Consider the following 26,053-nt stretch of genomic DNA (forward strand, 5'->3'; position numbering starts at 1 on the left):
ACCTAGCCTCATTGAAAAACTCAAGGCCAATGAGACAACCTCTCTTAAACAAATAGGAAAGGAAGAATTCTGAGGAATGATATCAGAATTAACCTCAAGCACTTACATGTACCCCCATCCAACATTCACATACAGAAAAGGAGGTGTATTTTTCAAGATTCAAATCAAACAAGGAGACTTATAAAGTCTAAGGTGCTGAGCCTTCAGTTTTGTTTATAAGCAAGAATGTAATGTTGTTTAATACAAAGAGAGAGCTGAGGGAAAGAGATAGTATATATTTTAAAATATCAAGTATCACACAAGATTGATGAGGATAAAGTAAGCGGTAAAATGCTTTCCAGCACAGCGCAAGGCCCTGAGATATTCAATACCCAGCATTACGTGTGTGCTTGTGTGTGTGTGCGTGTGCGTGTGTGTGTGTCAGTGAGACTACCTTTATGCTTTTAAAAGAGCAGAATAGTTCATACAGAGAGAGACAGAGAGAGAGAGAGAGAGACAGAGACAGAGAGACAGAGAGAGAGAGAGAGAGAGAGAGAGAGAGAAAGAAAGAAAGAAAGAAAGAAAGAAAGAAAGAAAGAAAGAAAGAAAGAAAGATAAGACACAGTAGGAAACAGCCAATCAGCCTGCAGTACAGGTCAACACCAGATACATAAGTCCACATACTGGGAAGAACTATATCTTTCTACTTAGCATGTTATACAGAATAATATCATTTCACCCTAAAATCACAAAAAGTAAATATCCTGTTCCTTACTACAAAAGATATTCTCACAAAAGAATTTCCAATGAAAATAAATGTAATAGTCTTTTTAATATTTTCAATGGACTGTTTATGTTTACCAGTCTAGTAAACCCAGGACGTGAGGACTGTGTCTCTGGTTACATTGTCCTCTACTGTTTCTTCATCACTTAGGAAAAGCTCCTTTTCACATTAGGTGATTTACAAAAAGGAAGGAAATACTAGACACATATCCAGCATATCATGGTTGAAAACCATTGTTTTACAGAATCAAGACTGAAAATTTTCTCTGAATAAATATATAAAGTGAATGAGACACAAAAGAAGAAATTATTTTTTTTAAGTTAGGAAATTTTGGAAACATTATCTAAATAAAAGTGAATAATAAGAATTTAATCTCTTTCAGCATGATACAGAAATTTTTATATGATAAAAGAATGAATCCTTAAATCCCCATAATTTCTGACTAGAATGCTTTGTAGATAGTGAGGTGTAAATACAAGAAGAATACCCAAGAAGAGTGCAATAAGCACACATGAGGATGAAACCACAAATATTAGTAATCTATTTTCTCTTTCTAACAAGGCTTCCCTATATAAATAGAGGGCTTTAGTTTCAGAAAAGCTGACCAAAAGAGCATGACAAAACATAAAACAATATTTGCATCCAATCAATGAGACTAATTTTCTCATGGAGGACAATGAACTGAAAAAGTTAAGAGTATGAATCAACACCATCCAAAACTGAGAGAAATCCTTAATACAGCTCCTTCACAGTGGAAATACCAGATTTTTTTTCTTTTAGTCACTGCCAGCTATGCCAAATGTAGCCCAAATCTAAGACATATGGGAAACTATTAGGAAAAATGTAGCAATATTCCCTTTACAGATCATAAACATTCATCATGTACCTTTGTTGTTCAAAATCTTCTAGTTGGAGTTTAGCAATTTAATGTTTAAGAAAATAAAATATGTTAGTAAGGAACCAAATATTCACACTAACTTGTGAGGCCTGAAGAAAAAAATAGTAGATTGATATTGCTATCCTTGATCCTCCAACTTGATCCTCCAACTAATGGAATGGTATTGCTATCCTTACATTTGGTTCTTTAACTAAAAGATTGATACAGATATCCTAATACTTGATCCTTTAACTAGTCAGTAGATTAATGTTGCTATCCTAACACTTGACTCTCTAACTAATAGATTGATATTGCTCTAACATTGCCCTAACATTGATGCGTTAACTAACAGATTGATATTGCTACCATAACACTGATTCCCTAACTAACAAATTGATCTTGCTACCCTAACACTTGATTTTCTAACAAATAGATTGATATTGCTGTCTTAATACTTGATCCTCTGACCAGTAGATGGATATTGCTATCCTAACACTTGATTCTCTAACTTAGAATAGTTTTGATTTCTCTTTAAATTCTGAAGTCAGGGTCATTCAGAATTTTTTCTAATTCTAATCCTTTATTTAAGAAAATCACAGAGCAGTTCATAGTCTGTTATCAATGAATGAATAGCATCCTTTCTTCTTCCTTTCTCTTGGTCAATTTGATTCCATTCCCTGACCTCACATCCAGTATCATTCTTCTCATCCTGTTCATGCTCAGTTCCTGACTTTATAACTCCTTAAATATCCAAAGAAAAACCTAAAAGATATGAATTATTTTCCCTATGACAATGCTAATAATAATGTTTTCCTATTACTTATTATTCACTTACTTCATACTGAGGTCTTTAGTTTGTTACCTATAAATCATTACAAAACTCCACAAGAGGGCTACTAAGACCCTAATTTGTAAATTAACAAACTGAATAGACTATACTTAGTCATGACAAAACATCTATCAGTTACTAAAACTTGAAACGTCACAGTGTAATTAAAATAGTTCTTCAATCTTTCCATTTTTTTATTTTCCAATAGATCCAAGATTTTTTTATAGTTATTTTATTTATATTTGGAAATTTCACATGGTATATTTTGATCTTATACTTTCCATTCCCCAAATCTTTCCCAGATCTTCACCTACATCTCTTCCTACTCAACTTTATGCTTTTTCATTCTCTTATAAACAAAATAATATTAACAAAAAGCAAAAGCATGGAGTCCATTTTTTGTTGTATGACTACTGATCAAAGAGCTTACCTAGGGTGAAGTTGACAGAGTGATTTTTAATACATTGAAGAAAATTTGTTTCCTTCTCCAGGAAGCTATCAACTGGAAATAACTTCTTTCTTAGGAGTTGGGTCTCATGCTCACTTCCTCTCTGTCATGTTGGTTTTTGTCTGGTTTGAGCCTACGCAGGTCTTGTGCATGTTGCCACAATTGCTGAGGGTTCCTACACATATCTGTCCTGCTGTGTCTGTGTTGACAGAGGCTATTTGCTCATTTCCCAGCCACCCAGACTCCTGAAATAATCACACAGCAATCTGTATTAATTACAATACTGTTTGGCCAGTAGCTTAAGCATATTTCTGGCTAGCTCGTATATCTTAAATTAAGCCATTTCTATTAGTCTGTGTATCACTACATGGCTTTAGCTTACCAGCAAGTTTCCATTATATCTGTCTCCTGCGAGCCTAGATGGCTTCTACCTTCTTTCTCCCAGCATTCAGTTTAGTTTTCCCACCTAGCTTTATTCTGCCAAGTCACTGGCCAAAACAGCTTTTTTCATTAAAAAATAAAAGCAAAACATAGACAGAAGGACTTCCTACACTATGTCTGAGAAACAATTTCCTTGATGTCATTCACTACCTCTCCCTCTTTTCTACTCCTCTCTCTTTTCTATAGATTCCTAAGCCTTGGAAGGAGAGATGTGATATAGGTATCACATTTAAAATGGTTGAGCATCCCAAAGTCTCTTTTTCTCTATACATTGTCCAGTTGTGGGTCTCTATGTTAATTATCATCTACTGTAGGAAGAAACTTGTCTATGAGTGTTGAGAGAGGTACAGATCTATGATTATAGCAATATCAGGAATCATCAAGACTTATTTTATTGCTATGCTTTTTTTAAGCAGAGAAATAGTGGTAAGTTTTGCCCTAGGTCTGTGACCTATCTAGATTTGGTTTGTCCTTTTTCCCTATTTCCTCAGTGTCTACTAGCTAACCTAGTACTCAGTGGATGATGATGTCATTCTATTTCATGTGCAGGCATAGCCTTTTGAAGGCAGTCCCTGTAGCCACAACTACTTCTGCCTTTTCTATGTCTGAGTATTAGGAAATATGATGACGTCATTCTTGCTAGAAAGGACCTACTTAAAAATGAACATTAGGAAGAATACATAGATCACATAAGTGATTTTGAGAACTATTTACTCCAGTGTACGAGCAAGGGTGAGTCAAAGCTGTGTTTACATCCTCACCCTATCTTAGAGAGAGGATAATGGAGAAGCATAGAAATAAGGGAATGCAACACGCATGCTTAGCTTTTACCCAGTACTACCCATCAATTTTCTTTATCACTCTAAATGAAAAATAAATAATAGGGAACTTCCACAGAAATAAGAAACATTAGAAATGCGGAAGAAGTGTCCCAAACTAATGTTATATGTCATGCATCATTAACTTTAACTGAGCTTTATCACGTACATTCAATATTGAAGTATTGCTTTAGCTCTATTCACTAATACTAACAAGAGACTCACAAATAGGAGGAGGTCACCACAGCACCACAGCACAATGGCTCATAAGAAGAATGGCTGTGAACAAATAGGCAATATGTTTCCCAGTTTGCATGTGAGGGGATCATTACACAAACAGAACTTAGGGTCAAATTTGGTTTTGTACTTAGGAAGTGAAGAAAATCAGATTCTGTAAGTCTTATTTTTATGTCCCTTGGATAGCTGTAAAAGATCCCTGGAAAGATGGTCCCAGAGTGACTCTTGAGCAACTTTGTCAAAGACAGTTTGCACAGTACTACAAGCCAATCAGGACTACCAATCAAGACTCCGAATTCAGAAACTGTGTGAACATAAAAACTCGAGATTTCAAGCTTTACAGTGGTATTTGGAACATGGCATTATCATGAGATATATGTCAAAGAAAACGAACAGTTGATCCTGGATTTTAAAGCTGTGTTTCAGGGAGGTTGTGAGCGTCACTGACTGCTTCTTAGTTTGAAAAAGTAATGAAGAATTCATCTAAAGTGATCACGTAATATTTGCTGGAACTATTGACTGTGAATCTTTAAGGTAATGAAACCCACAGTTTTCAATTAATGTTTTGAATCATTTTTAAAAGTTAGAAATCCATCATTCTTATTATGGATTTTTATACATATATGCCATTATATTTCATTTTCCCCAGCACAATTTGACTTGCTGATCCCCTCCTCATCCTCAGGAGTCCTCTTTTCTGCTTTCACACTGTGTGGGTTACAGTACTTTTTCTTAATTTGTCTGTTAAGATCTTTTCTTCCGCATTATGGATCCTTTCTACTGTCTAAATACGGTTATACACACACACACACACACACACACACACACATACATGCACACACATGTGCACACACATGCACAAAATATTGTCTTCTACAAAGTGTGCATCAATATAGAAAAAAATAGAGAGAAGCTACAGTGTGAGTCAGAGATTTGGTTGATTTTCCCATCACCCACCTGTGTAGCTCAGGCAACCACTCATATCTTGAGATGCTATCCTAAGGAGCTGAAATAGAAATGCTCTGACTGGGAACTATTCACATGTTCTTGTCTCAGGTAAGATGCTGCAGAGACTTCAGGCGAAGCAGTTTTCCAAGGGGCATGCAGTGAGTCAATGGCACAGCTAGGATTAGAATCCAGATGTTCTCACTCTTGGCTTAGTAAATTTTTTAAGTAATCTCTGCAGTCCCTTTAGGGTAAATTCTGTTACTACAATGAATGTTTCTTCAGCACTTTCCATCTCTAAAATATGATTCGAGCATATGTTTCTAGTCTTCCTATCACTCCACATTTCAGAAGCAAAATCTCTGAGGCTGGTCATCATTCACCATGCACTCAGAAGCATGCTCACCCACTGGGAAAGAAAAGATGCACTGTGACTAATTTTCTGTTTTACTTCTGCCTCTAAGGATGTATTATCCCCACAAGGAAAGGGGGAACTAACCTTGAACTGAACTCTGCATCATGTTCCCAGCCTTCTGTCAATGAACATCTCAAGATAGACCCCCACAAAAAATTATTTGACTTTCTCAGTGAGATTCTGTAAGACTGCCTTTTAAGGAGAAAAGGACAAACTTCAAGGCAGTCAGTTTTATAAATGTTTGGATTCCCATGATGTCATCTAGTGTCTAACAAATAAATATTAGCAAATGCATACGATAGCCTTCAGCATAATTGTAGGAAGTCCTTTCAATCTACATGTTACATGGATTTTATAACCAATTTCCAAAGCTTGGATAATAGCAATGCGGATTTGTATATACTGTAAAGAATTATTAGCAGTGCTCTGTTCTTACATAACAACTAAACATTGTCTCGTCTCTTTTATCCCAAGGAGGATCTATAACAAGGAGCCACCCTCTGTTTTGGAGAAGAGCAGAGTTAGATAGCTCTGTTACATAAATGTTGTTTATAAATTTCAGTCAATCCTAAGCATCTCTCTTTTTTTGTAAAATAATGATTATAGACCAGGAAGATAATTTTCTTCTGTCTTCTATGTTTGCCATAAAAGTCACAGGAGCATCATCATGAGCTATTTTGAAGCTCCCTCTTTTTTATTTTGCATTCTGATGTATGAGAAGCCTCAGAGGCTCACAATGGTCAGCAACTCCTCACCTGTGCAAGATCAACTGCCTCTTTCAATCCTGAGCACAGGCTCCAGGTTATCCACTGGCATGTAACTTCTCATGACAGGAAGCTGAATTATCCAGTGCCTTTCTGTCTCCCCTGTGGGGTCAGGGCTCCCCTTTCCCCTTTCAGTTCAGTTCCCCTTGTTATCTGTGTAACACTTAGCAAAAGATAACAGGCTAAACCAAGTGTAGAGATAATGAAATATAAATTAGTAGGTTTTCTAGCCTTTATCCAAAGCCTTGTCAGAGTGTATTATCTGATAGATGGAGTTCAGAGCAAGTCAGTTAAATTTCCCCTTATCAGAAACTGAGTGTGAAGTGTGGTAATGTTGCTAAGTGCAGAACAAAAATCTTTCTCTTTTGCATCCCACGACTGCTCCAGGCAACATTCTTGGAAACCTCTGACTAGGAAGGAATAGAAGACCCTGAGATATATACAGTGTGACAAGCCAGGAGGCTATGCTTCTCCAGTAACCATCCTATGAACGGCAGTCGCCTGTGGCAGTGACATTACCACACTTTGCTCAACTTCAGAAAGGGAAATTTAACTGACGACTGCTATGAACTGAAGCCACAGCCTAAACCAGATAATACACGCTGACAATACTGTCAGGCAAAAAAGGATGTGTTCCCATTGATTTCATTGCATTAGAGACATGCTACCCTGAGCAGTGCGTGTTCGGGGGTATATTGTGCACACTGGGAATATCAAAGAGAACGCACACTGATTGAGGCAGAAGCAGGCCTCCAAGAGAGAACAAGTGGCCAGATTGAAATATGCTGCATTTGGCAAGGCAGTGAAAGCAACAATATTAGTGGAGATTTTAACTTGATTTTCCATCAGTATCAACTATTATATTTTGTATTTGAAGCAATAAGTTAAATGAATAGCATCTTCGATATAGAAAGTTTTTCTGCACACTGCAAAGGAGAAATGTAAATACCAACCCAATCACAATATCTTTGATCTACAATCGTGTCCTGCCTACAAGATATGTTAATATAACAAATTTTGCGGAATGACCAATCAATATCTGATTTGACCCAAAGGCCCATTTCATGATATGGAACCCATACCTTATGCTGCTTGGGTGACCAAGAACCTGAGATTAGATAGTCCCAAAATCTAGGAAAAAACAAATACTAATACTCTTAAAAACAGACAAACAAACAACAACAACAAAATTGCTGCAACCACAGTGATAAAATGACATCCTGCTATACTCATAGATTAGTGCCTTGTTCAGCTATCACCAGAAAAGCTTCCTCCTGCAGCAGGTGTGAACAAATGCACACACCCACAGCCAGGAATTATGCAGAATGAGAAACTTCGGAACACTCAACCCTAAATGAGATGTCTCCATCAAATCTTTCCCAGCAGGACTCTGGGAAGCTCTAGTAAGAGGAGGCAGAAAGAGTGTATCTTAGCCATTGTTCTATTGCTATGCAGAGACACCATGATCATGGCAACTCATAAAGGAAAGCATTTAATTGGGAGCTTAATTACAGCTTCAGAGACTTAGTTCATTATTATTAGTCATCATGGCAGGGGTATGACGGCAGGCAGGTATGGTGCTGAAGAAGTAGGTAAGAATTACATCCTTATTCTTAGGATGAGAAGACAGGGAGAGAGCACCATTTGGCCAGGTGTGGACTTTTGAAATCTGAAAGCCCATTCTCAGAGACACACTTCCTCTTTCAGCAAGGTAACACCTAATCCTTGTAATTCTAACAGTGTTCCACTCCGCATTGACTGAGCATTTAAGTATATAAGCCTATGGGGGTCATCCTTATTTGGACCACCACAAAGTATAAGAGCCAAAAGTAATGGGGAAAAGCAAGGCTCTCTATATCTACAAGACTCACACACACATGAACTCAGAGGCAGAGACAGGTCTGCACCAGATGGAGCCCTAGAAGAGAAAGAAGTAAACTCATGCCCCCAGAACCTATCTCTGATTGATAACCACTTCCAAATCAAAATTGAGTTCCTTCCAAGAGATTCTCACTGGGGAAACAAAGTTCTCTTACAGGTAGGCTGCATTCCCAACAGCAGACAGTTAACAAAAAACATATTCAATGGCATGTTTGGAGGTTCCTTGTCTCATAATGCCCTGTGAGGGCTCTTTATTTAAAAGATTCTTTATTTATATATTCTTCTCTCTCTTTGTCTTTCAGGTCCTTTGTGTATATTTTATGACGTCCAATTTAGTGTATTTATGGAATTCCTGTGTGTACAAACAAATGTGTCTCTGATTCTCGTGCCTTCTCTTGGCCTCTTTTTCTTGTTTGTTTGTCCAATTCTGATGTGTTAGTTTTCATTTTATCTTACTGTATTTTAGTGTATTATTATCTCATATAAGTCTGTTTGTTTTCTAATAAGAAACAGGGAAGAGGTAGATCCAGGTGGGAGTGGAAGAACAGAGGAACTGGGAGGGTGGGAAGGAGGGAAAACCATAAACCAGATATGCTTTGTGAAAAAATATGGGGTTTTGTTGTTGTTTTTTTGTTTGTTTGGTTTTGAATTTTGATTTTTTGTTTTTATTTATTTTTGAGAGAGAATTTCTCTATGTAGTCATGACTATTTCAGAACTCACTGTATATACCGGGCTGGCCTCAAACTCAGAGATCTGCTTGCCTCTGCCTCCTGAGTGCTGGGATTAAGCAAGTGTCAGAACATGGCTTGGTAAAGTACTTCTCATATTTGGCCTGTAGAGGAATTGAACCCATGACACTGGAGTTATCACCACACTCTAACCAAGCAGCTTCTATTGTCGATAAAAGGGGAAAATAGGTACAGTAACCACTCCAGAATTGACTAAATTAAGTTCTGCATTTACTTTAGAGATGTTAATGATTTTAGGTATGTATTTTATTAATAAACTGGGAGTAATAAAAAGGGGGAGGAGGAAGAGATCAAGTCAAGGAAAATATCTGCTATACGAAATTTATGACTACAAAAATATTTGAAAAATAGATAATTTTTAGAAAATTTTTATTATTGTTTTTACTGTAATAAGTCATCAGTACTTTTTACACATTTCTCTCAAATAATCCAATATTCATGTTGTATGAATTTGGAAAAAAACAAAATTAACACATCATCACAAAAGCAAAAAGAATGAAAATGTATTGCAGAATTTATAACTTGACAAATCACACAATTTTTTTTAAATGTTACTATCACTTGTGTCCACACTATAGCTTGGAAGAGCAAAGAAAGAAATGGAATAGAATGCTTTTATGTCTCACAAGCTTGAAAACAATAAACTCAAAACCATGCTAAGATGCAAGTTAAGGAATTTGGTTGCTGATATTTTTATTAAAAAACAAAAGCTAGGCAGACGGTGGTGGGCATGCCTTTAATCCTAGTACTTGGAAGGCAGAGACAGGCGGATCTCTGTAAGTTTGAGGCCAGCCTGGTCTACAAGGGGAACCCTGTCTTGAAAAACCAAAATAAATAAATAAATAAATACGAGCAAAACGGTCACTAATTCAGTGTTTCTATACTTTTCTGCTTCATATATTTTATTGCAAATTCTTCCATACACAAGTGTGAAAGATCATTTATCTCTCCATCACTCTTATCTCAACAATTTCACTTCTGAATTTTTTTTCTCCTTATTTGAACAGTCTGGATTCTGGACTTGACCATTTCTTTAAACTGCTACCCACTGACCTATGACTGAACACCAGCATTCCAGTCATCCTCATCTTCATCTGCATCCTAAATTTGTCTAGAGCTCTCTCTTCATGGACTCTTTTACATAAGTAATCATATGCAAAGCAGATTCTTGATTGTTATTGTTGATTCATGTAAGTAATATTTTTCTCAAACACAGCCCACCTTCTTCAACCACTTTTAAAGAATGTCATGAATATGAAATGACCACAATCTGCTTCATGGAAGGCCAAAGGGCCCACTGAACAAGGGCACTGGAAGGAATGGAACAGGAGTTTCTCCTTGAGCTCTTGAACCATATTTTTCTACCACATGCGCTGCTTTTATCTCTTTGTTCCATACTGGAGGTGCTGCGTTGCTCTTTTTCATATTAGTGCCTGCTTTTTCTTCTATGCTCTTTGATTTCTAATTTTTTTTGTGTGTTGTGTCTGTAGTTAACACAGCATAGCCAGATCTTTCTTAAATCCACATTGTGTTCCCTTTTAAACATTTTGATCACTGCTGTAGCAGAGGATCCTTCGGCACCTTTTCTCCTGGGCTTTATATCCATCCTCACCCCAGACTTTCGACAAATTATTTTTTATACATAGCTTGAAAATTTCAGTTCTGTACAAATGAGGACATTTGCCATTACATTTTGAGTCAACACATTAAAATGTTAAGTGCATGTAGGTCACACTCTGTAACCTCTTTCCTGATCTCTAGTGTGCCAGCCTCTGTCACTATTTTTAGCCCATACTCCTTGCAAGTGAAGAGGATAATTTTGTTTTTGCTTCTTGTTTTCAATTTTTTGATTGTGCCTAAGCAGAGGAGAAGGACTTTGTGTGATACTGTGGCAGTGTTGGACTATTTCCGAAGTGAACTGCCAAACACGTGAATTGAGCCCCAAGGGAATCTAAAGACAAAAAATTCACTTCTTGTGAAACCATCCATTTGTTGCTAATCAGCCTGTATGATCAGCTTACAAACATGTTAGAAATTTAGCAGATCACATATTTTCCACATAGGCAAAAATAGTTACAATAGGTATGCCCAATTGGCAAGCAATTTTTCATCCATAGTCTTAAAAGCCGCAGAAGCAAACCCCTCAATTTGCTCCATCTGTTATGTTCACGCAACTGTGTTATTTTTCCTCCCTTTCCCACAGATCAACAAGCTAAACCTAACCGCCTAACTACAAAATAAATAAATAAAAAGATGAAAGGCGCTCCTCTGTGTACTGAAGTTTCAGTTGAGATGCCTGATACTGGCTGATGTTCTGAAATTAGCATGAAACAGCACAGAGGAAACAGAGGGATTCTTCCCTGTTGTACAAAGGACCCTGTGAACTTTCCAAATGCCTGAGATCTCATTACCGACAACGTTCTTTTTGCCCTCCAAGTTTTCACACAGTGACCTAGGGCTTCCACTGGAGCCAAGATGCAGATTTTTCTCTCTAGCGAAATAGCATGAACAGAGTGAAGAGTGGAGTCTTTAAGGAAGCAAGCTGTGCACCACCGACATAATTAGGGGAGCTGCTTGGGAAGAAAGCGGTGGACATCTAATGAGCTAGCAAGGATAAGGTGGAAAGCGAGAGCATGGGTATGTCGCAGAAAGCGCTGTTTGAGTTTTCCTTTAGGTAGGCTCAAAACAAAAATATTAAGCCTGCTGAAACCCTTCCAGAGTTTGGGGATTAAAAGCTCTAAGGAAGCTTATGCCACTGTGGAAAGGGAAGAGAGGAGCGCGTCGGCCGTCAGGAGCTGTTTCTGATTATTACTCTTTTGACCCACATTCACTTCAGAGAGCAGCATCACTGTCAGCAGGAACAATTCTCAGAAAAATTTTTTAATGATTTCAGTAGAGAACACAGGATTTTAGGCAGGCCATGTGATATATCATCACCATAGCTCAAGAAAGAGTTTTGAAACAAGGATCTAATTTCAAAGGAGAAGCCATCACAAAAACCGGGACTCTGAAGTCAGTGTATGGTAAAGCTTCCCTAATCTCGTAGGAATCCCATAGCAACTGTGAGACTCTGGGCATATTACAAAACGTCTTTGACTTTCCAGTTCAAGGTATGAAGATGATACCAAACCATGAGGGCATCTACTTCCAGAATTCATTCATAATCACTACGAATAAGTCTGTCTTTCTATAGAAATTGAACAATTAGCAATTCTATCTGAGATATTTTTACTAGCAGTGCACAAACATGAATGTGTATCCATTCTGGGTATATTGTGGAGTTTTAACATGTACTTTCTAATAACTTTGCTTCTTGTCAAAAATTAAGTATGTGCAAGATCCAGTTTGGTTCTATCCCTTAAGAGACTAAAGGACATCACCCTCCCAAGTGGAGGCTTCCTTGTCTACTAGCTTCTACAGGGGCTGCTTGTCAAACACGTGGAGCTAAAATTCAAAATTAATATCCACCTGTGGCAGTTCTATTTCCAGATTTTGAGGAGGCCCCACACTGATTTCCATGGTAGCTCTACCAGTCCACACTCTTTAGCAAATTTCACATAACCTCAACAGCACTTGCTCTCATCTGATTGTTACATAACTCTATCTGGGGTGAGATGCAATTTCAAAACATGTAGCTCAGGCCATCTCTCTTTCATCTTTCAATGTAATTTCCTTCTTGTGTATATTTATTATTTGAATTACAATCATAGTGTGAGTTGTTCCCTTTCTGGCCCTGACTAGAACTCTCTCTCTCTCTCTCTCTCTCTCTCTCTCTCTCTCTCTCTCTCTCTCTCTCTCTCCTCACTTTGGAAATTTTTCTTCAGTGGTTTTGAAAATATTCTTTATGTCCTTGGCAAGGGGTTCTTCTTATATGTCTATGACAAATATTTTCCTTACCATCATAGTGTTTACAAATATTGTGTAATCTTGTGTGCTTCAATTATATCATTAAAAATGTATTGTCTTTAATTGAATGTTTGAATGCCTCTAATTCCTCTACCTTATAAAGTCTGTCTTCCATATGATCCATTTTATTGCTGAGACTCTCCGCTGAGATTCTTTTTGTTTTTGGATTTTTTTTCATTTTCAATATCCTTTCAATTTGGTTTTTTCTTCAGTTCTATTTTCATATTGTAAGATGATGTCTTTATTTTCCTTCACTGTTTTTCTGGACTCTTCAGAAGATTATCTGTGCCCCTTCGAATTTGTTCACTCATTTATTCACATCATCCTTGAGAACCTTGACATGTCTGTAATTATTCTTTAAAAGTCTTTCTATGTAGTTTCTTCAAAGTCACTGTCATTGGCATAATTACTCAGAGTATTGAAAAACTAAATATGCATCAGAAGCAGAAAACACGGGTCCACTTACCTATCTGGTTCCAGTGTGGAAGTGTGCATAGGAAACAGGGTGTTAAGAGACATTATGCCTTTTGCCTGTCAGGATCTGCTGAAGGGTGGGTATGTGTGCCCCCAGAAGCAGGAGTTTCTGGGGAAGCAGAAAGATCTCTTATTTGTTTGCATATGAGTGTTGGCTGGTTTATGGTGCCAGAGTCCTGGGACTCAATGTCTCTCTTCATCATTTGTTGGAAGTGAGGAGGAGAAAGATGGTTTGGGGTCAGATGTATCCTGCCCGAGTACTGACATGGAACATAGACCTTTTTAGGAGATTTCTGGACTGGCCAGATAGAACAGCCCATAAAAGCACCTGCTGTGCAAGCCTGGCAATGTCATGCCAGTCCCTGGGAACCCATGGTGGAAGGAGGACAATGACTCTAGATCTGCGTTACCTCACTCAGGATTTTCTTCCATTTCCATGTATTTACCTGCAAATTTCATAATGTCGTTTTTTTTTTTTTTAACAGCTAAGTAATAGTCCATAAGAGTAGGAATTAACTGTAAATAGACCTGAGTAAATTTTTCAAAGTGATAGGAAAATTGTGGAAATGTGGAACTGGCTGAATTATGTTGAAAAATACACTAAAAGCCACTGAACTGTATCACTGCAGTGTGTGAATATTATATCAAATCCATGACATCTAAGTAAAGCTGTGAAATCTTGATTCCACACTTGGAATGCTGGGGCAGGATGACTGAATGTTCAAGAGCAGGTTTATTACAATTCAAGACACTGCTTTTAAGGGGATTATAGGAAACAGAACACTTTAAAAATATATCACAAAAGTGGCAATTTAAAACACTGAGGGCAGTGCTTGGAGTAAATTTTCTTTTACAGAGAGAGGAACAGAAAAGAATTGAAAGTAAATATAACAACCATGTATGTGAAACCTGTCATTTCCTTTGCTTGCCTGAAACATTAATTTAATTGGAAAGGATGGATGAAGATGAACTAATGATCAAAGCAGCATGTAGCCTGTAAAAGAAGAAAAATAAAGATGATAAAATTACAAAGTCTATGAGAAAATACATCTTTAGGACTCTTCTATCCAACAACATTAAATAATATATAGAGATCAAGTACTAAGGGGTTGAAAAAAACATATTGGCTTTGGCAGTTGGAATCTAATTGGTGAAGTTCAACACAAGAAACTAAAAATAATAATAATAATAAAATAAAGATAAAAGCAGAAAAATAATTAAAGGGAAAATGTAAAGTTGTAAATTAAGAAGCTAGGGCTTAGGGGAAAAACAGATTTATTATAAAGTTAAAAATCCACATTTCAATCTGTGGAGATAAAGAAAAAGAATATAATAACAGATCCTGAAAAATAATAAGCTCTTTAATATTCTAAGAAATAGAAAATTATAGTGCTAAATAATATTAGAAAATACAGCTAATATTACAGAAAAATATAAATTTCAAAGCAGACTGAAGATAGTATTCAAAAATTATGATTGCCATGTAGAACATATGAAAAATTGTGAGTTGATTCTAAAATTTTGGTGAGCTGAGGCTATATCTTCAGAACATTTAACTAATCCCCACAAAGAAACTACATGATTTTGACCTCAGAAAACTAATTCTTAAAATTAATTTGGATTACTGTTCAATATAGTTATTACCAGTATTTAATCAAATAATATTTATGAAGAAGTTAATCTTTGAGACTAGAGAGATGACTCCAGGCATAAGACTGCTTGCTGAAATGAAGTGAGACCTTGGATTCAGATCCCACCACCCATGTTACAAAAAAAAAAAAAAAAAAATCAACATGTTGATCAAGGCTATGTGGGCACCTGAAACTCCAGCATTACGTGTTAAGCAGAAGATAGAGGAAATCTCTGGAGCTTTCTGGCCACCAACCTATCTCCAATTTCAGTGAGAAACCCTGCCTCAAATGAATAAGGTTGAAAGTAGTAGAGAAGAAATTCAACATCTTCAGGCATGTACATGCCTTGTGCATATGCAGAGGCGTGTGCATGACAAACACACATGTACACATTACAAAGACTCATATGCTCCCAGCCCCACCCCCATGTTTTCAGGACAATAGGAACCTAGGCAATGGCGTTATATGGTCATTTGTTGAAAGTCATTAGTTGCTGCTTATATTAACATAACAAATAGGTATAGGATATGATTGATACATGATTAGCCTTCTTAGTCAAATAATTGTGACTATTTTAAATTTGAAAAACATCTTCATAATGTAAAGTTTCTAACACAATAAAAATATTTGAATTTAGAAAATTGATGTGAGTTTTTGTCCTATTTTCAAAAATGATTGGATAGAAACTTAAGTTACTTATAATAATAGCTTCACTTTTCAGTTTATTCTGAGTAGTCTAAACTCAAATATCTGTGGTTTTGTAGCCTTAAGGAAGTTATTCAAATTATTTTAAAAAGAGAGAGGAAGTTGTACAGCAGTTTTACCTGATTGAAAGTTTCAACGGAAAATAAATTATAGACAAAATCAATAAGTAATATTTTTTCATCCTTGAGCAGAACTCTGAGCAAATAAAACAAAAGTCTCTGGGTGATTTGAATCTTGGGTTAAAAGCAGTATAATGTAAAAGTGTACTCTTTACTTATTTGTATTAGTCAAATCAACTTCAGGAAATAATCGGGCTTGAGTTTAGAAAACTTATGGAAAAAAATAGATAACAAGAAAACAAATTTTGCAGAAGGGACTCAAAGTGACTATTGAGTATAGTCACAAATTTGGAGGAATAACGAAGAAACAATAAATGTTGAAATAATGTGAACTATTGAGACGCTAATGGTTTCTACATAATTTTATCAACAAATCCAAAGAAAGTTTTTCTTTTTTTTAATTTACTTGAGGAAGGAATTTTTCTGCTGTTTCCATGAAATTCCAAGAAGTATAGATGTTCACAGTAAAATAGGATGTGTTTGGATTTGTTTCATATAAATTTCTTGGGGAAATTAAAGTTCACCTACTCGTCTTGAGAGAGTGAGTGACCTGCACTGTTTTGCCATTGGCTAACATTAATTCAGGAAGATGAAGGTCAGAATAGGTAGGGTTTTGGCATAGATAAAATTTACTATTAAGATAGAACATCTTCTAGAAGCCCTAACTGAAGCATTCGGTAGCTGTGTGACTCCATATATGAGTTAATTCCTGAGAGACTAAGCTCCAAAGTTTTCAAAATTAGAAAGATTTTTTTTTAGGACCTTGTTGTTAAATATATAGATACAAGTCTCATATTATATTTTGTGTACCTCTTAGTAAGCATTCAAAAATAACTGATTAGATATAATTGTACTTTTTGCAAGTCCTCAGATCTCTAGTTACTCGCCATGTAAACTTTAATACATTTGCTTCCATACAGAGAATAAAACAAAAATATAAAGTATGCTTATATTTCCCAGTGGAAATGTTTCAAAAGTTTTCTTATGAAATTGTTCATAAAAATTATATTTCAGTCTGTCATTCTGTTTAAAGGACTTTTCTATTACAATAAATCTGAATAAGCATTACATCCTAATAAATAAAAAAACATCATGTCTGAAAATTAAAATTAAAAAAAGAGATGCCATAATAAAGGATAGCTCTCCTTTACTTTTTCAAATGCCTTCAAATTTGGTATTTTTAAGATTAGTGTCAAGGGTTTGCTAGCTACTTAGGGAAACTCGGTGTACACTTACATATATCTCAGTTTTCTATACACTGGCTATGTGGAACATGTTGCCTCTAAATAACAGGAGTCAAGTACCAAAATATCTTGGACTTGGAGAAAGGCCAGTATTGGTTAAAGCAATGAGTTCTTGCCAGAAATTTAGAGACCACGAGGAGCATTGGATAAATTAATCGTCTATTGCTGTATATGACTTCTTGCAGAAACCCTACATGCCAGCCATTCAGTGAGTCAGACGCTGTTTAGGTCAAAATCCCTAGCATGGCTTCAGAGAATGTACTAATGGAAAAGAGAGAAGCCTGTTTCATGCTTATACAGTCCAAAAGTTTCTCACTATGCTTGCTCTTTATAATTCAAATGTGCAATGCACAACACAGCTGAAAATGAAGGTTACTATCCAGATGCATGTTTGTTTTCCTTCATACTCCTGCTCTCTACTTTGACTAAGTGCCCGGTAAATTCCACCATGCCATTACTTCCCTACTTGTGGCATTTTTAATTATTATTTTAGTGCATCAACTTACTTCACTTCCCTTTCCAAGCTAAACTTGGAAATCAAATTATAATTAACTAATAATGATTTAGAGATGTCAGTGTGATCAAATATGGAAAGAGAGGGGAAGTCAATAAAATCTGACAATATTTATAAATAGAGGGAAGTGGGGAAATAGCAGAGAAATGAGAAAGACAGATAGTTCTGTATGCCTCAACACATCCATTCCTGTTCCATATGTTGCAAATCACCTCTAGCAATTTCCCACACTGCAGTACAAGATGGTGGGAAGCAAAGAGTTTCTGAAGAGACCAAAAATTTTCACTGGTTCTCACCTCTACTTCACCAGCCCACATTTAGAAAAATAGAAGCACTCAACAGCAACCAAGGGCTCACTTGGCTGCCTGTTTCTCCTCCAGGCCTGATGTCTAGGCAGATTTTTTCCCCAGCCTATGGGAATGTTTTAGCAATAATTTGATGATGGTTTCTTTTCACACTCTCCTACTAAAAAAGGAATTCACAGAAATTGGTGGGTGTTATCAGTGACATTTTCACGGGTGTTGAGAAATGAATATCACAATGAATTTCAGAGTAAGTTCCTTAACTTGTTTAGTTCACTGAGTGTTTCCCATGAGGCACAGTCTAAGTCTAAATAAAAACATTCAAGTTCCTAAATCATAAGCACTAAAACTCAAACCTTTATATTGATGTTGTCCCCATCATTTTTTTACATGCAAACTCTTTATCTTACCCACTACTATTCATACACTTGGTGCCTTCTCCTATTGTCTGCATGTTGTTTGTTATATATACATATATATGTATATATATATATCTGTGTGTATATTATATAGACACATTGACTTTGTATATTTAAAGATTTGTTTATTTTTCTTTTACATCATGTGTGTTTGTTTGCATGTATGTATGTGCATTTCATACTTGCAGTGTTCACAGGGGTCAGAAGAAGATACTGCATCACTTTGTGCTGGAGTTGTTTATGATTGTAAATCATGTAGATGCTGGAAACTGAACTTTTGTTCTTTTTTTATAATTTTAAAAAATGCCAATTCATGTTTTCATTATATAGTATTCGAACAAAGAACAAATCAGAAGGTCATGTGTCATTGGTTGGCACAGTATGAAAGCTTCTTTTAGTCACATCAGCGATATTTAAGAAAAGTCAAGGTCCAAATCAAGAGCAGGAGACAGAGCACGAGCAAGGAACTCAGGACCGCAAGGGGTGCACCCACACACTGAGACAATGGAGATGTTCTATCAGGAACTCACCAAGGCCAGCTGGCCTGGGTCTGAAAAAGCATGGGATAAAACCGGACTTGCTGAACATAATAGACAATGAGGTCTACTGAGAACTCAAGAACAATGGCAATGGGTTTTTGATCCTACTGCACGTACTGGCTTTGTGGGAGCCTAGGCAGTTTGGATGCTCACCTTACTAGACCTGGAAGGAGGTGGGTGGTCCTTGGACTTCCCACAGGGCAGGGAACCCGGATTACTCTTAGGGATAATGACGGAAGGGGACTTGACGGGGGAGGGGGAGGGAAATGGGAGGTGGTGGCGGGGAGAAGGCAGAAATCTTAAGAAAGAAAGAAAGAAAGAAAGAAAGAAAGAAAGAAAGAAAGAAAGGAAGGAAGGAAGGAAGGAAGGAAGGAAGGAAGGAAGGAAGGAAGGAAGGAAGAAAGAAAGAAAGAAAGAAAGAAAGAAAGAAAGAAAGAAAGAAAGAAAAGTGTATTATCAGGAACAGGTGTTAGACATAAAGCATCCTTAGAAGAGGAAATCTTGTCCTTGGGAATGTAAACCTCAGACAAGTGGTTTTATCTTATGAATAGAAAGTTTCTGTCTCATTATCACTCTATCATGGCCCTTCCTCTTCCTAACCCTTTCTTTATCTCATCTAGTGACCAAATATACCTAATCAATTCTCTGCACCTGTTGAACTATACTTTTTAGTACCTTCTTATGCAGGAGACACTATGGGGGTTGGGATCTAGCAAGCCTATCCATAAAGTTCAGAGTATAATATAACAGTCTTTGTCCATCAACATTAACCCATCTATTCCCTTGCTCATCATACACCCTGTGTATGACCAAGGTTCTGCTGTAGTCTTATACATTACCATACTGTTCTTCCCTATCTCAAAGCTGTTCCTGAAGAGAATGATCCTTGTCTTGTATATATAAAGACTATCATTATTATGAAAGAGAATGTGCAAAGCCCATATCTCACATAGCCAGCTACTCGAGAAACCCGTCTATACCTCAGTGGTGGCTAATACCGGGCCATCTGCCATTGACCTGCAGGGAGCCTAGTCCCATAGGACACATAGCTCCCATCCAGCATAATGACATATGTCATGTCACACAGACGACACTGGAGTTGGTGAGTCACCCCTCCCCTCCTCCCATTTCCTCCATACACACTCTCAACCCACCACCATCCAGTCCTCAGAGAGGGTAAGGCACATTGCTTTGTGTAAGGTCTAAGGCCCTCCCTACTATATCTAGGCTGAGCAAGGTATGCATCCAAAGATAATGGGTTCCCAAAATGCCAGTACATGCAGTAGGGATAAAATTTCATGCCACTGCCCCAGCCATGCAACTGTCAACCACATTCAGAGAGTCTAGTTTGGTCCTATGCTTGTTCCTTCCCAGTCCAGCTAGGGTTAATGAGCTCCCATTAGATCAGGCACACTATTTCAGATTGTGAACCCATCATGGTCTTGATCTCTTTGTTCATATTCTCATTCCTCCCACTCTTCAACTGGACTTTGGGAGCTCATTCCAGTACTCTGATGTGGGTCTCTGCCTCTGTTTCCATCAGTTTCTGGATGAAGGTTCTATAGTAAATTTAAGATGTTAATCAGTCTGACTACAGGGCAAATCAAGATCAGGCATCCTCTCCTCTATAGCATAGGGTCTTGTGGATTCCTGGGAATTTCTCTAGAGCCAGGATTCTGCTAACCCTATAATGGCTTTCTCAATCAAGATATCTCTTTCCTTGCTATCATCTCTGTCCTTTCTCCATTTCAACCATCGCATTCCCTCAAGTTCTCATCAACTCTCCCCTTTTATCCTCCTCTTCCCCTTCCACCATCCCTTCTCCCCCCACTCCCATGCTCCCAATTTTGTCAGGCAATCTTGTCTGTTTTCAATTTTCAGGTGGATCTATACATGTTTTTCTTTGGGTTCAACTTATTACTTAACTTCTCTAGGATCAAGAACTATAGGCTCAATGTTCTTTGTTTATAGCTAATATCTACTTATGAAAGAGTACATAGCATATTCATCTTTGTGGGTCTGGGATACCTCACTCAAGTCAGTGTTTTCTAATTTCATCCATTTGCATGCAACATATAAAATGTCATTGTTTTTTACTGTTGAGTAGTACTCTAATCTGTAAATGTGCCACATTTTCTTTATCCATTCTTCAGTTGAGGGACATCTAGGTTATTTCCAGGTTCTTGCTATTACAAATAATTTTGCTATGGCCATAGTTGAGCAAATGTCTTTGTAGTATGATTGAGCATCTTTTAGGTATATGGATCTTGAGGTAAGTTAATTCCCAATTTTATGAGAACCCACCATAATGATTTCCAAAGTGGTTGCACAAGTTTGCACTCCCACCAGCAATGGATGAGTCTTCCACTTATTCCACATCCTCTCCAGCATAAACAAGCATAGGTGTTTTTTATTTTAGCCATTCTGACAGGTGTAAGATGGTATCTCAGAGTTGCTTTGATTTACATTTCCCTGATGGCTAAGGATGTTGAATATTTCCTTAAGTACTTTTGGCCATTTGAAATTCTTCTATTGAGAATTCTCTATTTAGTTCTGTACCCCATTTTTAATTGGATTACTTAGAATTTTAATGTCTAATTTCTTGAGTTCTATACATATATTTTAGAGATCACTCCTTTGTCTGATGCGGGGTTGGTGAAGATCTCCCATTCAGTAGGATGCACTTTTGTCTTAATGACAGTGTCCTTGGCTTTACAGAAGCTTCGCAGTTTCAGGCGGTCCCATTTATTTATTGTTGCTCTCAGTGTCTGTTCTACTGAGGTTATATTTTGAAAGTGATCTCCTGTGCCCATGCATTGAAAACTACTTCCCACTTTCTCTTCTATCAGGTTTGTTGTTGTTGATTTAAATTGAGGTCTTATAATCCATTTGAACTTGAGTTTTGTGCATGGTGATAGATACAGATCTATTTTAATTCTTCTGTATGTAACATCCAGTTATGCCATCAACACCTGTTGAAGATACTTTCTTTTTTACATTGTATAATTTTATTTTCCTTGTCAAAAATCAGGTGTTCATAGGTGTGTGGATTAATATTCAGGTCTTCAATTTGATTCCATTGCTCACCCTCTCTGTTTTTATGTCAATATCAAGCTGTTTCCATTACTGTAGCTCTGTAATAGAGGTTGATGTCAGGGATGGTGATGCCTCTGGAAGTTACTTTATTGTACATGATTGTTTTGGCTATCCTGGGTTTTTTGGTTTTCCATATGAAGTTAATTATTGTTCTTTCAAGGTCTGTGAAGTACTGTGTTGGGATTTTGATGGGGATTGCCTTGAATCTATAGATTATTTTGGTAGGATTGCCATATTTACTATGTTGATCCTACCTATCCATGGGAGATCTTTCCATTTTCTGCTATCTTCTTCAATTTCTTTCTTTAAAGACTTAAAGGTTTTGTTATATAGGTCCTTCACTATTTTGGTTAGTGTTACCCAGGTTATTTTATGTTATTTGTGGCTATTGTGAAAGGTAATGTTTCTCTGATTTCCCTCTCAACTTATTTATCATTTGTCTATAGGAAGGCTACTGATTTTTTTTTAATTGATCTTGTATCCTGTCACATCACTGAAGGTATTTATCAGCTATAAGAGTCTTCTGGTACAGTTTTTGGTGTTACTTATATGTACTATCATATCTTCTGCAAATATTGAAAGTTTGACTTCTTCCTTTCCAATTTGAATTCCCTTGATCTCTTTTTGTTTTCTTATTGCTATCACCAAAATTTCAAGAATTTTGTTGCAGAGATATGTAGAGAGTGGACAGCCTTGTCTTGTTCCTGATTTTCGTGGAATTGATTTGAGTTTCTCTCCATTTAATTTGATGTTGGCTGTTGGTTTGTTGTATATTGCTTTTATTATATTTAGATATGTTCCTTATATCCCTGAACTCTCCAGGAAGGGGTGTTGGATTTTGTCAAATGCTTTTTCAGCGTCTAATGAAATTATCACATGGTTTTTTTCTTTCAGTTTATTTATATGATGGATTACATTGATAGATTTCCGTATGTTGAACTAGCCCTACATCTCTGGGATGAAGCCTACTTGATCACGGTGGATGATTTGTGTGTGTGTGTGTGTGTGTTCTTGGATTTGTTTCGCCAGTATTTTACTGAGAATTTTTGCATCTATGTTCATTAGTGAGATTGATCTGTGATTCTCTTTTTTGTTTGAGACTTTGTGTGGTTTTGCTATGAGGGTAACTGTAGTCTCATAAAAAGAGTTTAACAATGATCCTTCTGTTTCTGTTATGTGGAACACTGTGAGGAGTATAGGTATTAGCTCTTCTTAAAAGTTCTGGTAGAATTCTGCGCTAAAACCATCTGGCCCTAGCTTTTTTGGTAGGGAGGTTTTTGATGATAGCTTCTATTTTATTGCAGTTTATAGGTCTATGTAAATTGCTCACCTGGTCTTGATTTAATTTTAGTACATGGTATCTATCTAAAAATTATCCATTTCTTTTACATTTTCCAATTTTGTGGAGTACACGTTTTTATAGTGTGACCTAATGATTCTCTAGATTTTCTCAGTGGCTGTTGTTTCATCCCCACTTTTCATTTCTGATTTTGTTAGTTTGGCTGTTTTCTCTCTACCTTTATGTTAGTTTGGATAAGAGTTTGTCTATCTTTTTGATTTTCTCAAAGAACCAGCTCTTTGTTTCATTGATTCTTTGTATTGTTTTCTTTGTTTCTATTTTGTTGATTTCAGCCCACAATTTGATTATTTCCTGTTTACTACTCCTCTTGGGTGAATCTGCTTCTTTTTCTTATAGAGCTTTCAGGTGTGCTGTTAAGTCACTAATGTGAGCTTTCTTCATTTTATTTATGTGGGCACTTAGTGCTATGAACCTACCTCTTAGCACTGCTTTCATAGTACCTCATAGGTTTGGATACATTGTGCTTTCATTTTCATTGAATTTAAGAAATCTTTAATTTCTTTCTTTATTTCTTCCTTGACCCAGGGGTGATTCAGTAGTTCACTGTTCAATTTCCATGAGTTTGTAGGCTTTCTGCGAGTAGTATTGTTGTTAAATTCTAACTTTAATCCATGGTAATCTGATAAATCACAGGGGGTTGCTCCAATTTTTTTGTATCTGTAGAAGATTGCTTTGTTACTGAGTATGTGATCAATTTTCAAGAAGGTTCCATGAGGTGCTGAGAAGAATGTATATTCTTTTCTGTTTGGGTGGAATGTTCTATAGATATCTCTTAAGTCCATTTGATTCATGATATCTGTTATCTTATTTCACTGTTAAGTTTATGTCTGGTTGACCTGTTCATTGGCGAGAGTGGAATGTTGAAGTCTCCTACTATTAGTGTGTGGGGTTTAATGTGGAATTTAAGTTTTAACAATGTTTCTTTTACATATGTGTGTGCTCTTGTATTATGGGCATACATGTTCAGGATTGAGACTACATCTTGATGGAATGTTCCTGTTATGAGTATGAAGTATCCTTCTCCATCTCTTCTAATGGATTTTAGTTTGAAATTTATTTTGTTAGATATGAGGATAGCTACACCTTGTTTCTTAGGTTCATTTGATTGGAAAACTTTTACCAATATTTACTCTGAAATAGTGTCTGTCTTTGAGACTGAGGTGTGTTCCTTGTATACAGCAGAAGGTTGGATCTTGTTTTTGTATCCATTCTCTTAGCCTGTGTCTTTTTATAGGTGAATTGAGTCCATTGATATTAAGAGATATTAATGATCAGTGGTTATTAATTCTGGTTTTTTTTTTTGGTAGTAGTGTTTGATTGTTTCCCTTCTTTGGGTTATGATGGTGGGGTTTATCAGTTGCCTGCATTTTGTGGGTGCAGTTAGCTTCATTGGGTTGTGGTTTTCCTTCTAGTGCTTTCTGTAGGGCTGGGTTTGTGATAAATATTGTTTAAATCTATTTTTGTCATGGAATAACTTGTTTAATTCATTGATGGTGATTGAAAGCTTTGCTGGGTATAGCAGTCTGGGCTTGTATCCATAGTATCTTAGTGTCTGCAGCACATCTATTCAGGACCTTCTGGCTTTTCCATTGAGAAGTCAGGTGTAATTCTGATAGGTTTACTTTTATATGTTACTTGAACTTTTCCCTTTGAAGCTCTTAATCTTTCTTTATTCTGTATGTTTTGTGTTTTGGTTATTATATGGCAAGGAGGCTTTTTTTATCCAGTCTATTTGGTATTTTGTAAGCTTCTTGTATCTTCATAGGGATATCCTTCTTTAGGTTGGGAAAGTTTTCTTCTATGATTTTGTTGGATATATTTTTTTGTATCCTTGAGCTGGCATTCTTCTCCTTCTTCTACCCCTATTATTCATAGATTTGGTCTTTTCATGGTAGCCCAGATTTCCTGGATTTTTTGTGTTAAGAATTTGTTGGATTTAATAGACCAATGAGTCTATTTCCTCTACAGCATCTCCAGAGCTTGAGATTCTTTCTTCTATCTCTTGTATTTTGTTGGTTATATTTATCTCTGTAATTCATGTTCATTTACCCAGATTTTTCATATCCACAATTCCCTCAGTTTGTGTTTTCTTTATCACCTCTATTTCAGTCTTCAAGTCTTGAACTGTTTGCTTCACCTGTTTGATTTTTTTCTTCTTGGTTTTCTTGGGTTGGGTTTCTTGGAGGGATTTATTATTTTCTTCCAATTTTTTGTTTGTCATTTCCTCCATTTCTTTTATTCAAATTTTCCATCTCCATCCTTCCCTCGGTTTGTGTTTTCTTTATTACTTCCACTTCATTCTTCAAGTCTTGAACCGTTTCCCTTACCTGTTTGATTACTTTTTCTTGTTTCTCTTGGTTTTCTTGGGTATCTTTGAGATATTTATTCATTTCCTCTACCTTTTTGTTTGTAATCTCTAATTGGTTGTGGCAGTTTTTCACCTCCTGTTTAAGGTCCTCTATTATTTTCATAAAATTCACTTTTGAGTCGAATTCTTCTAATTCTTCTGAATTAGGGTGTAGACTTCTCATTTCGGGATTCCTGGATCCTGGTGGTGTCACGTTGCCTTTCAAGTT

The sequence above is a fragment of the Chionomys nivalis genome, chromosome 19, assembly GCF_950005125.1.
Source record: "Chionomys nivalis chromosome 19, mChiNiv1.1, whole genome shotgun sequence".
NCBI classification, from domain to species: Eukaryota; Metazoa; Chordata; class Mammalia; order Rodentia; family Cricetidae; genus Chionomys; species Chionomys nivalis.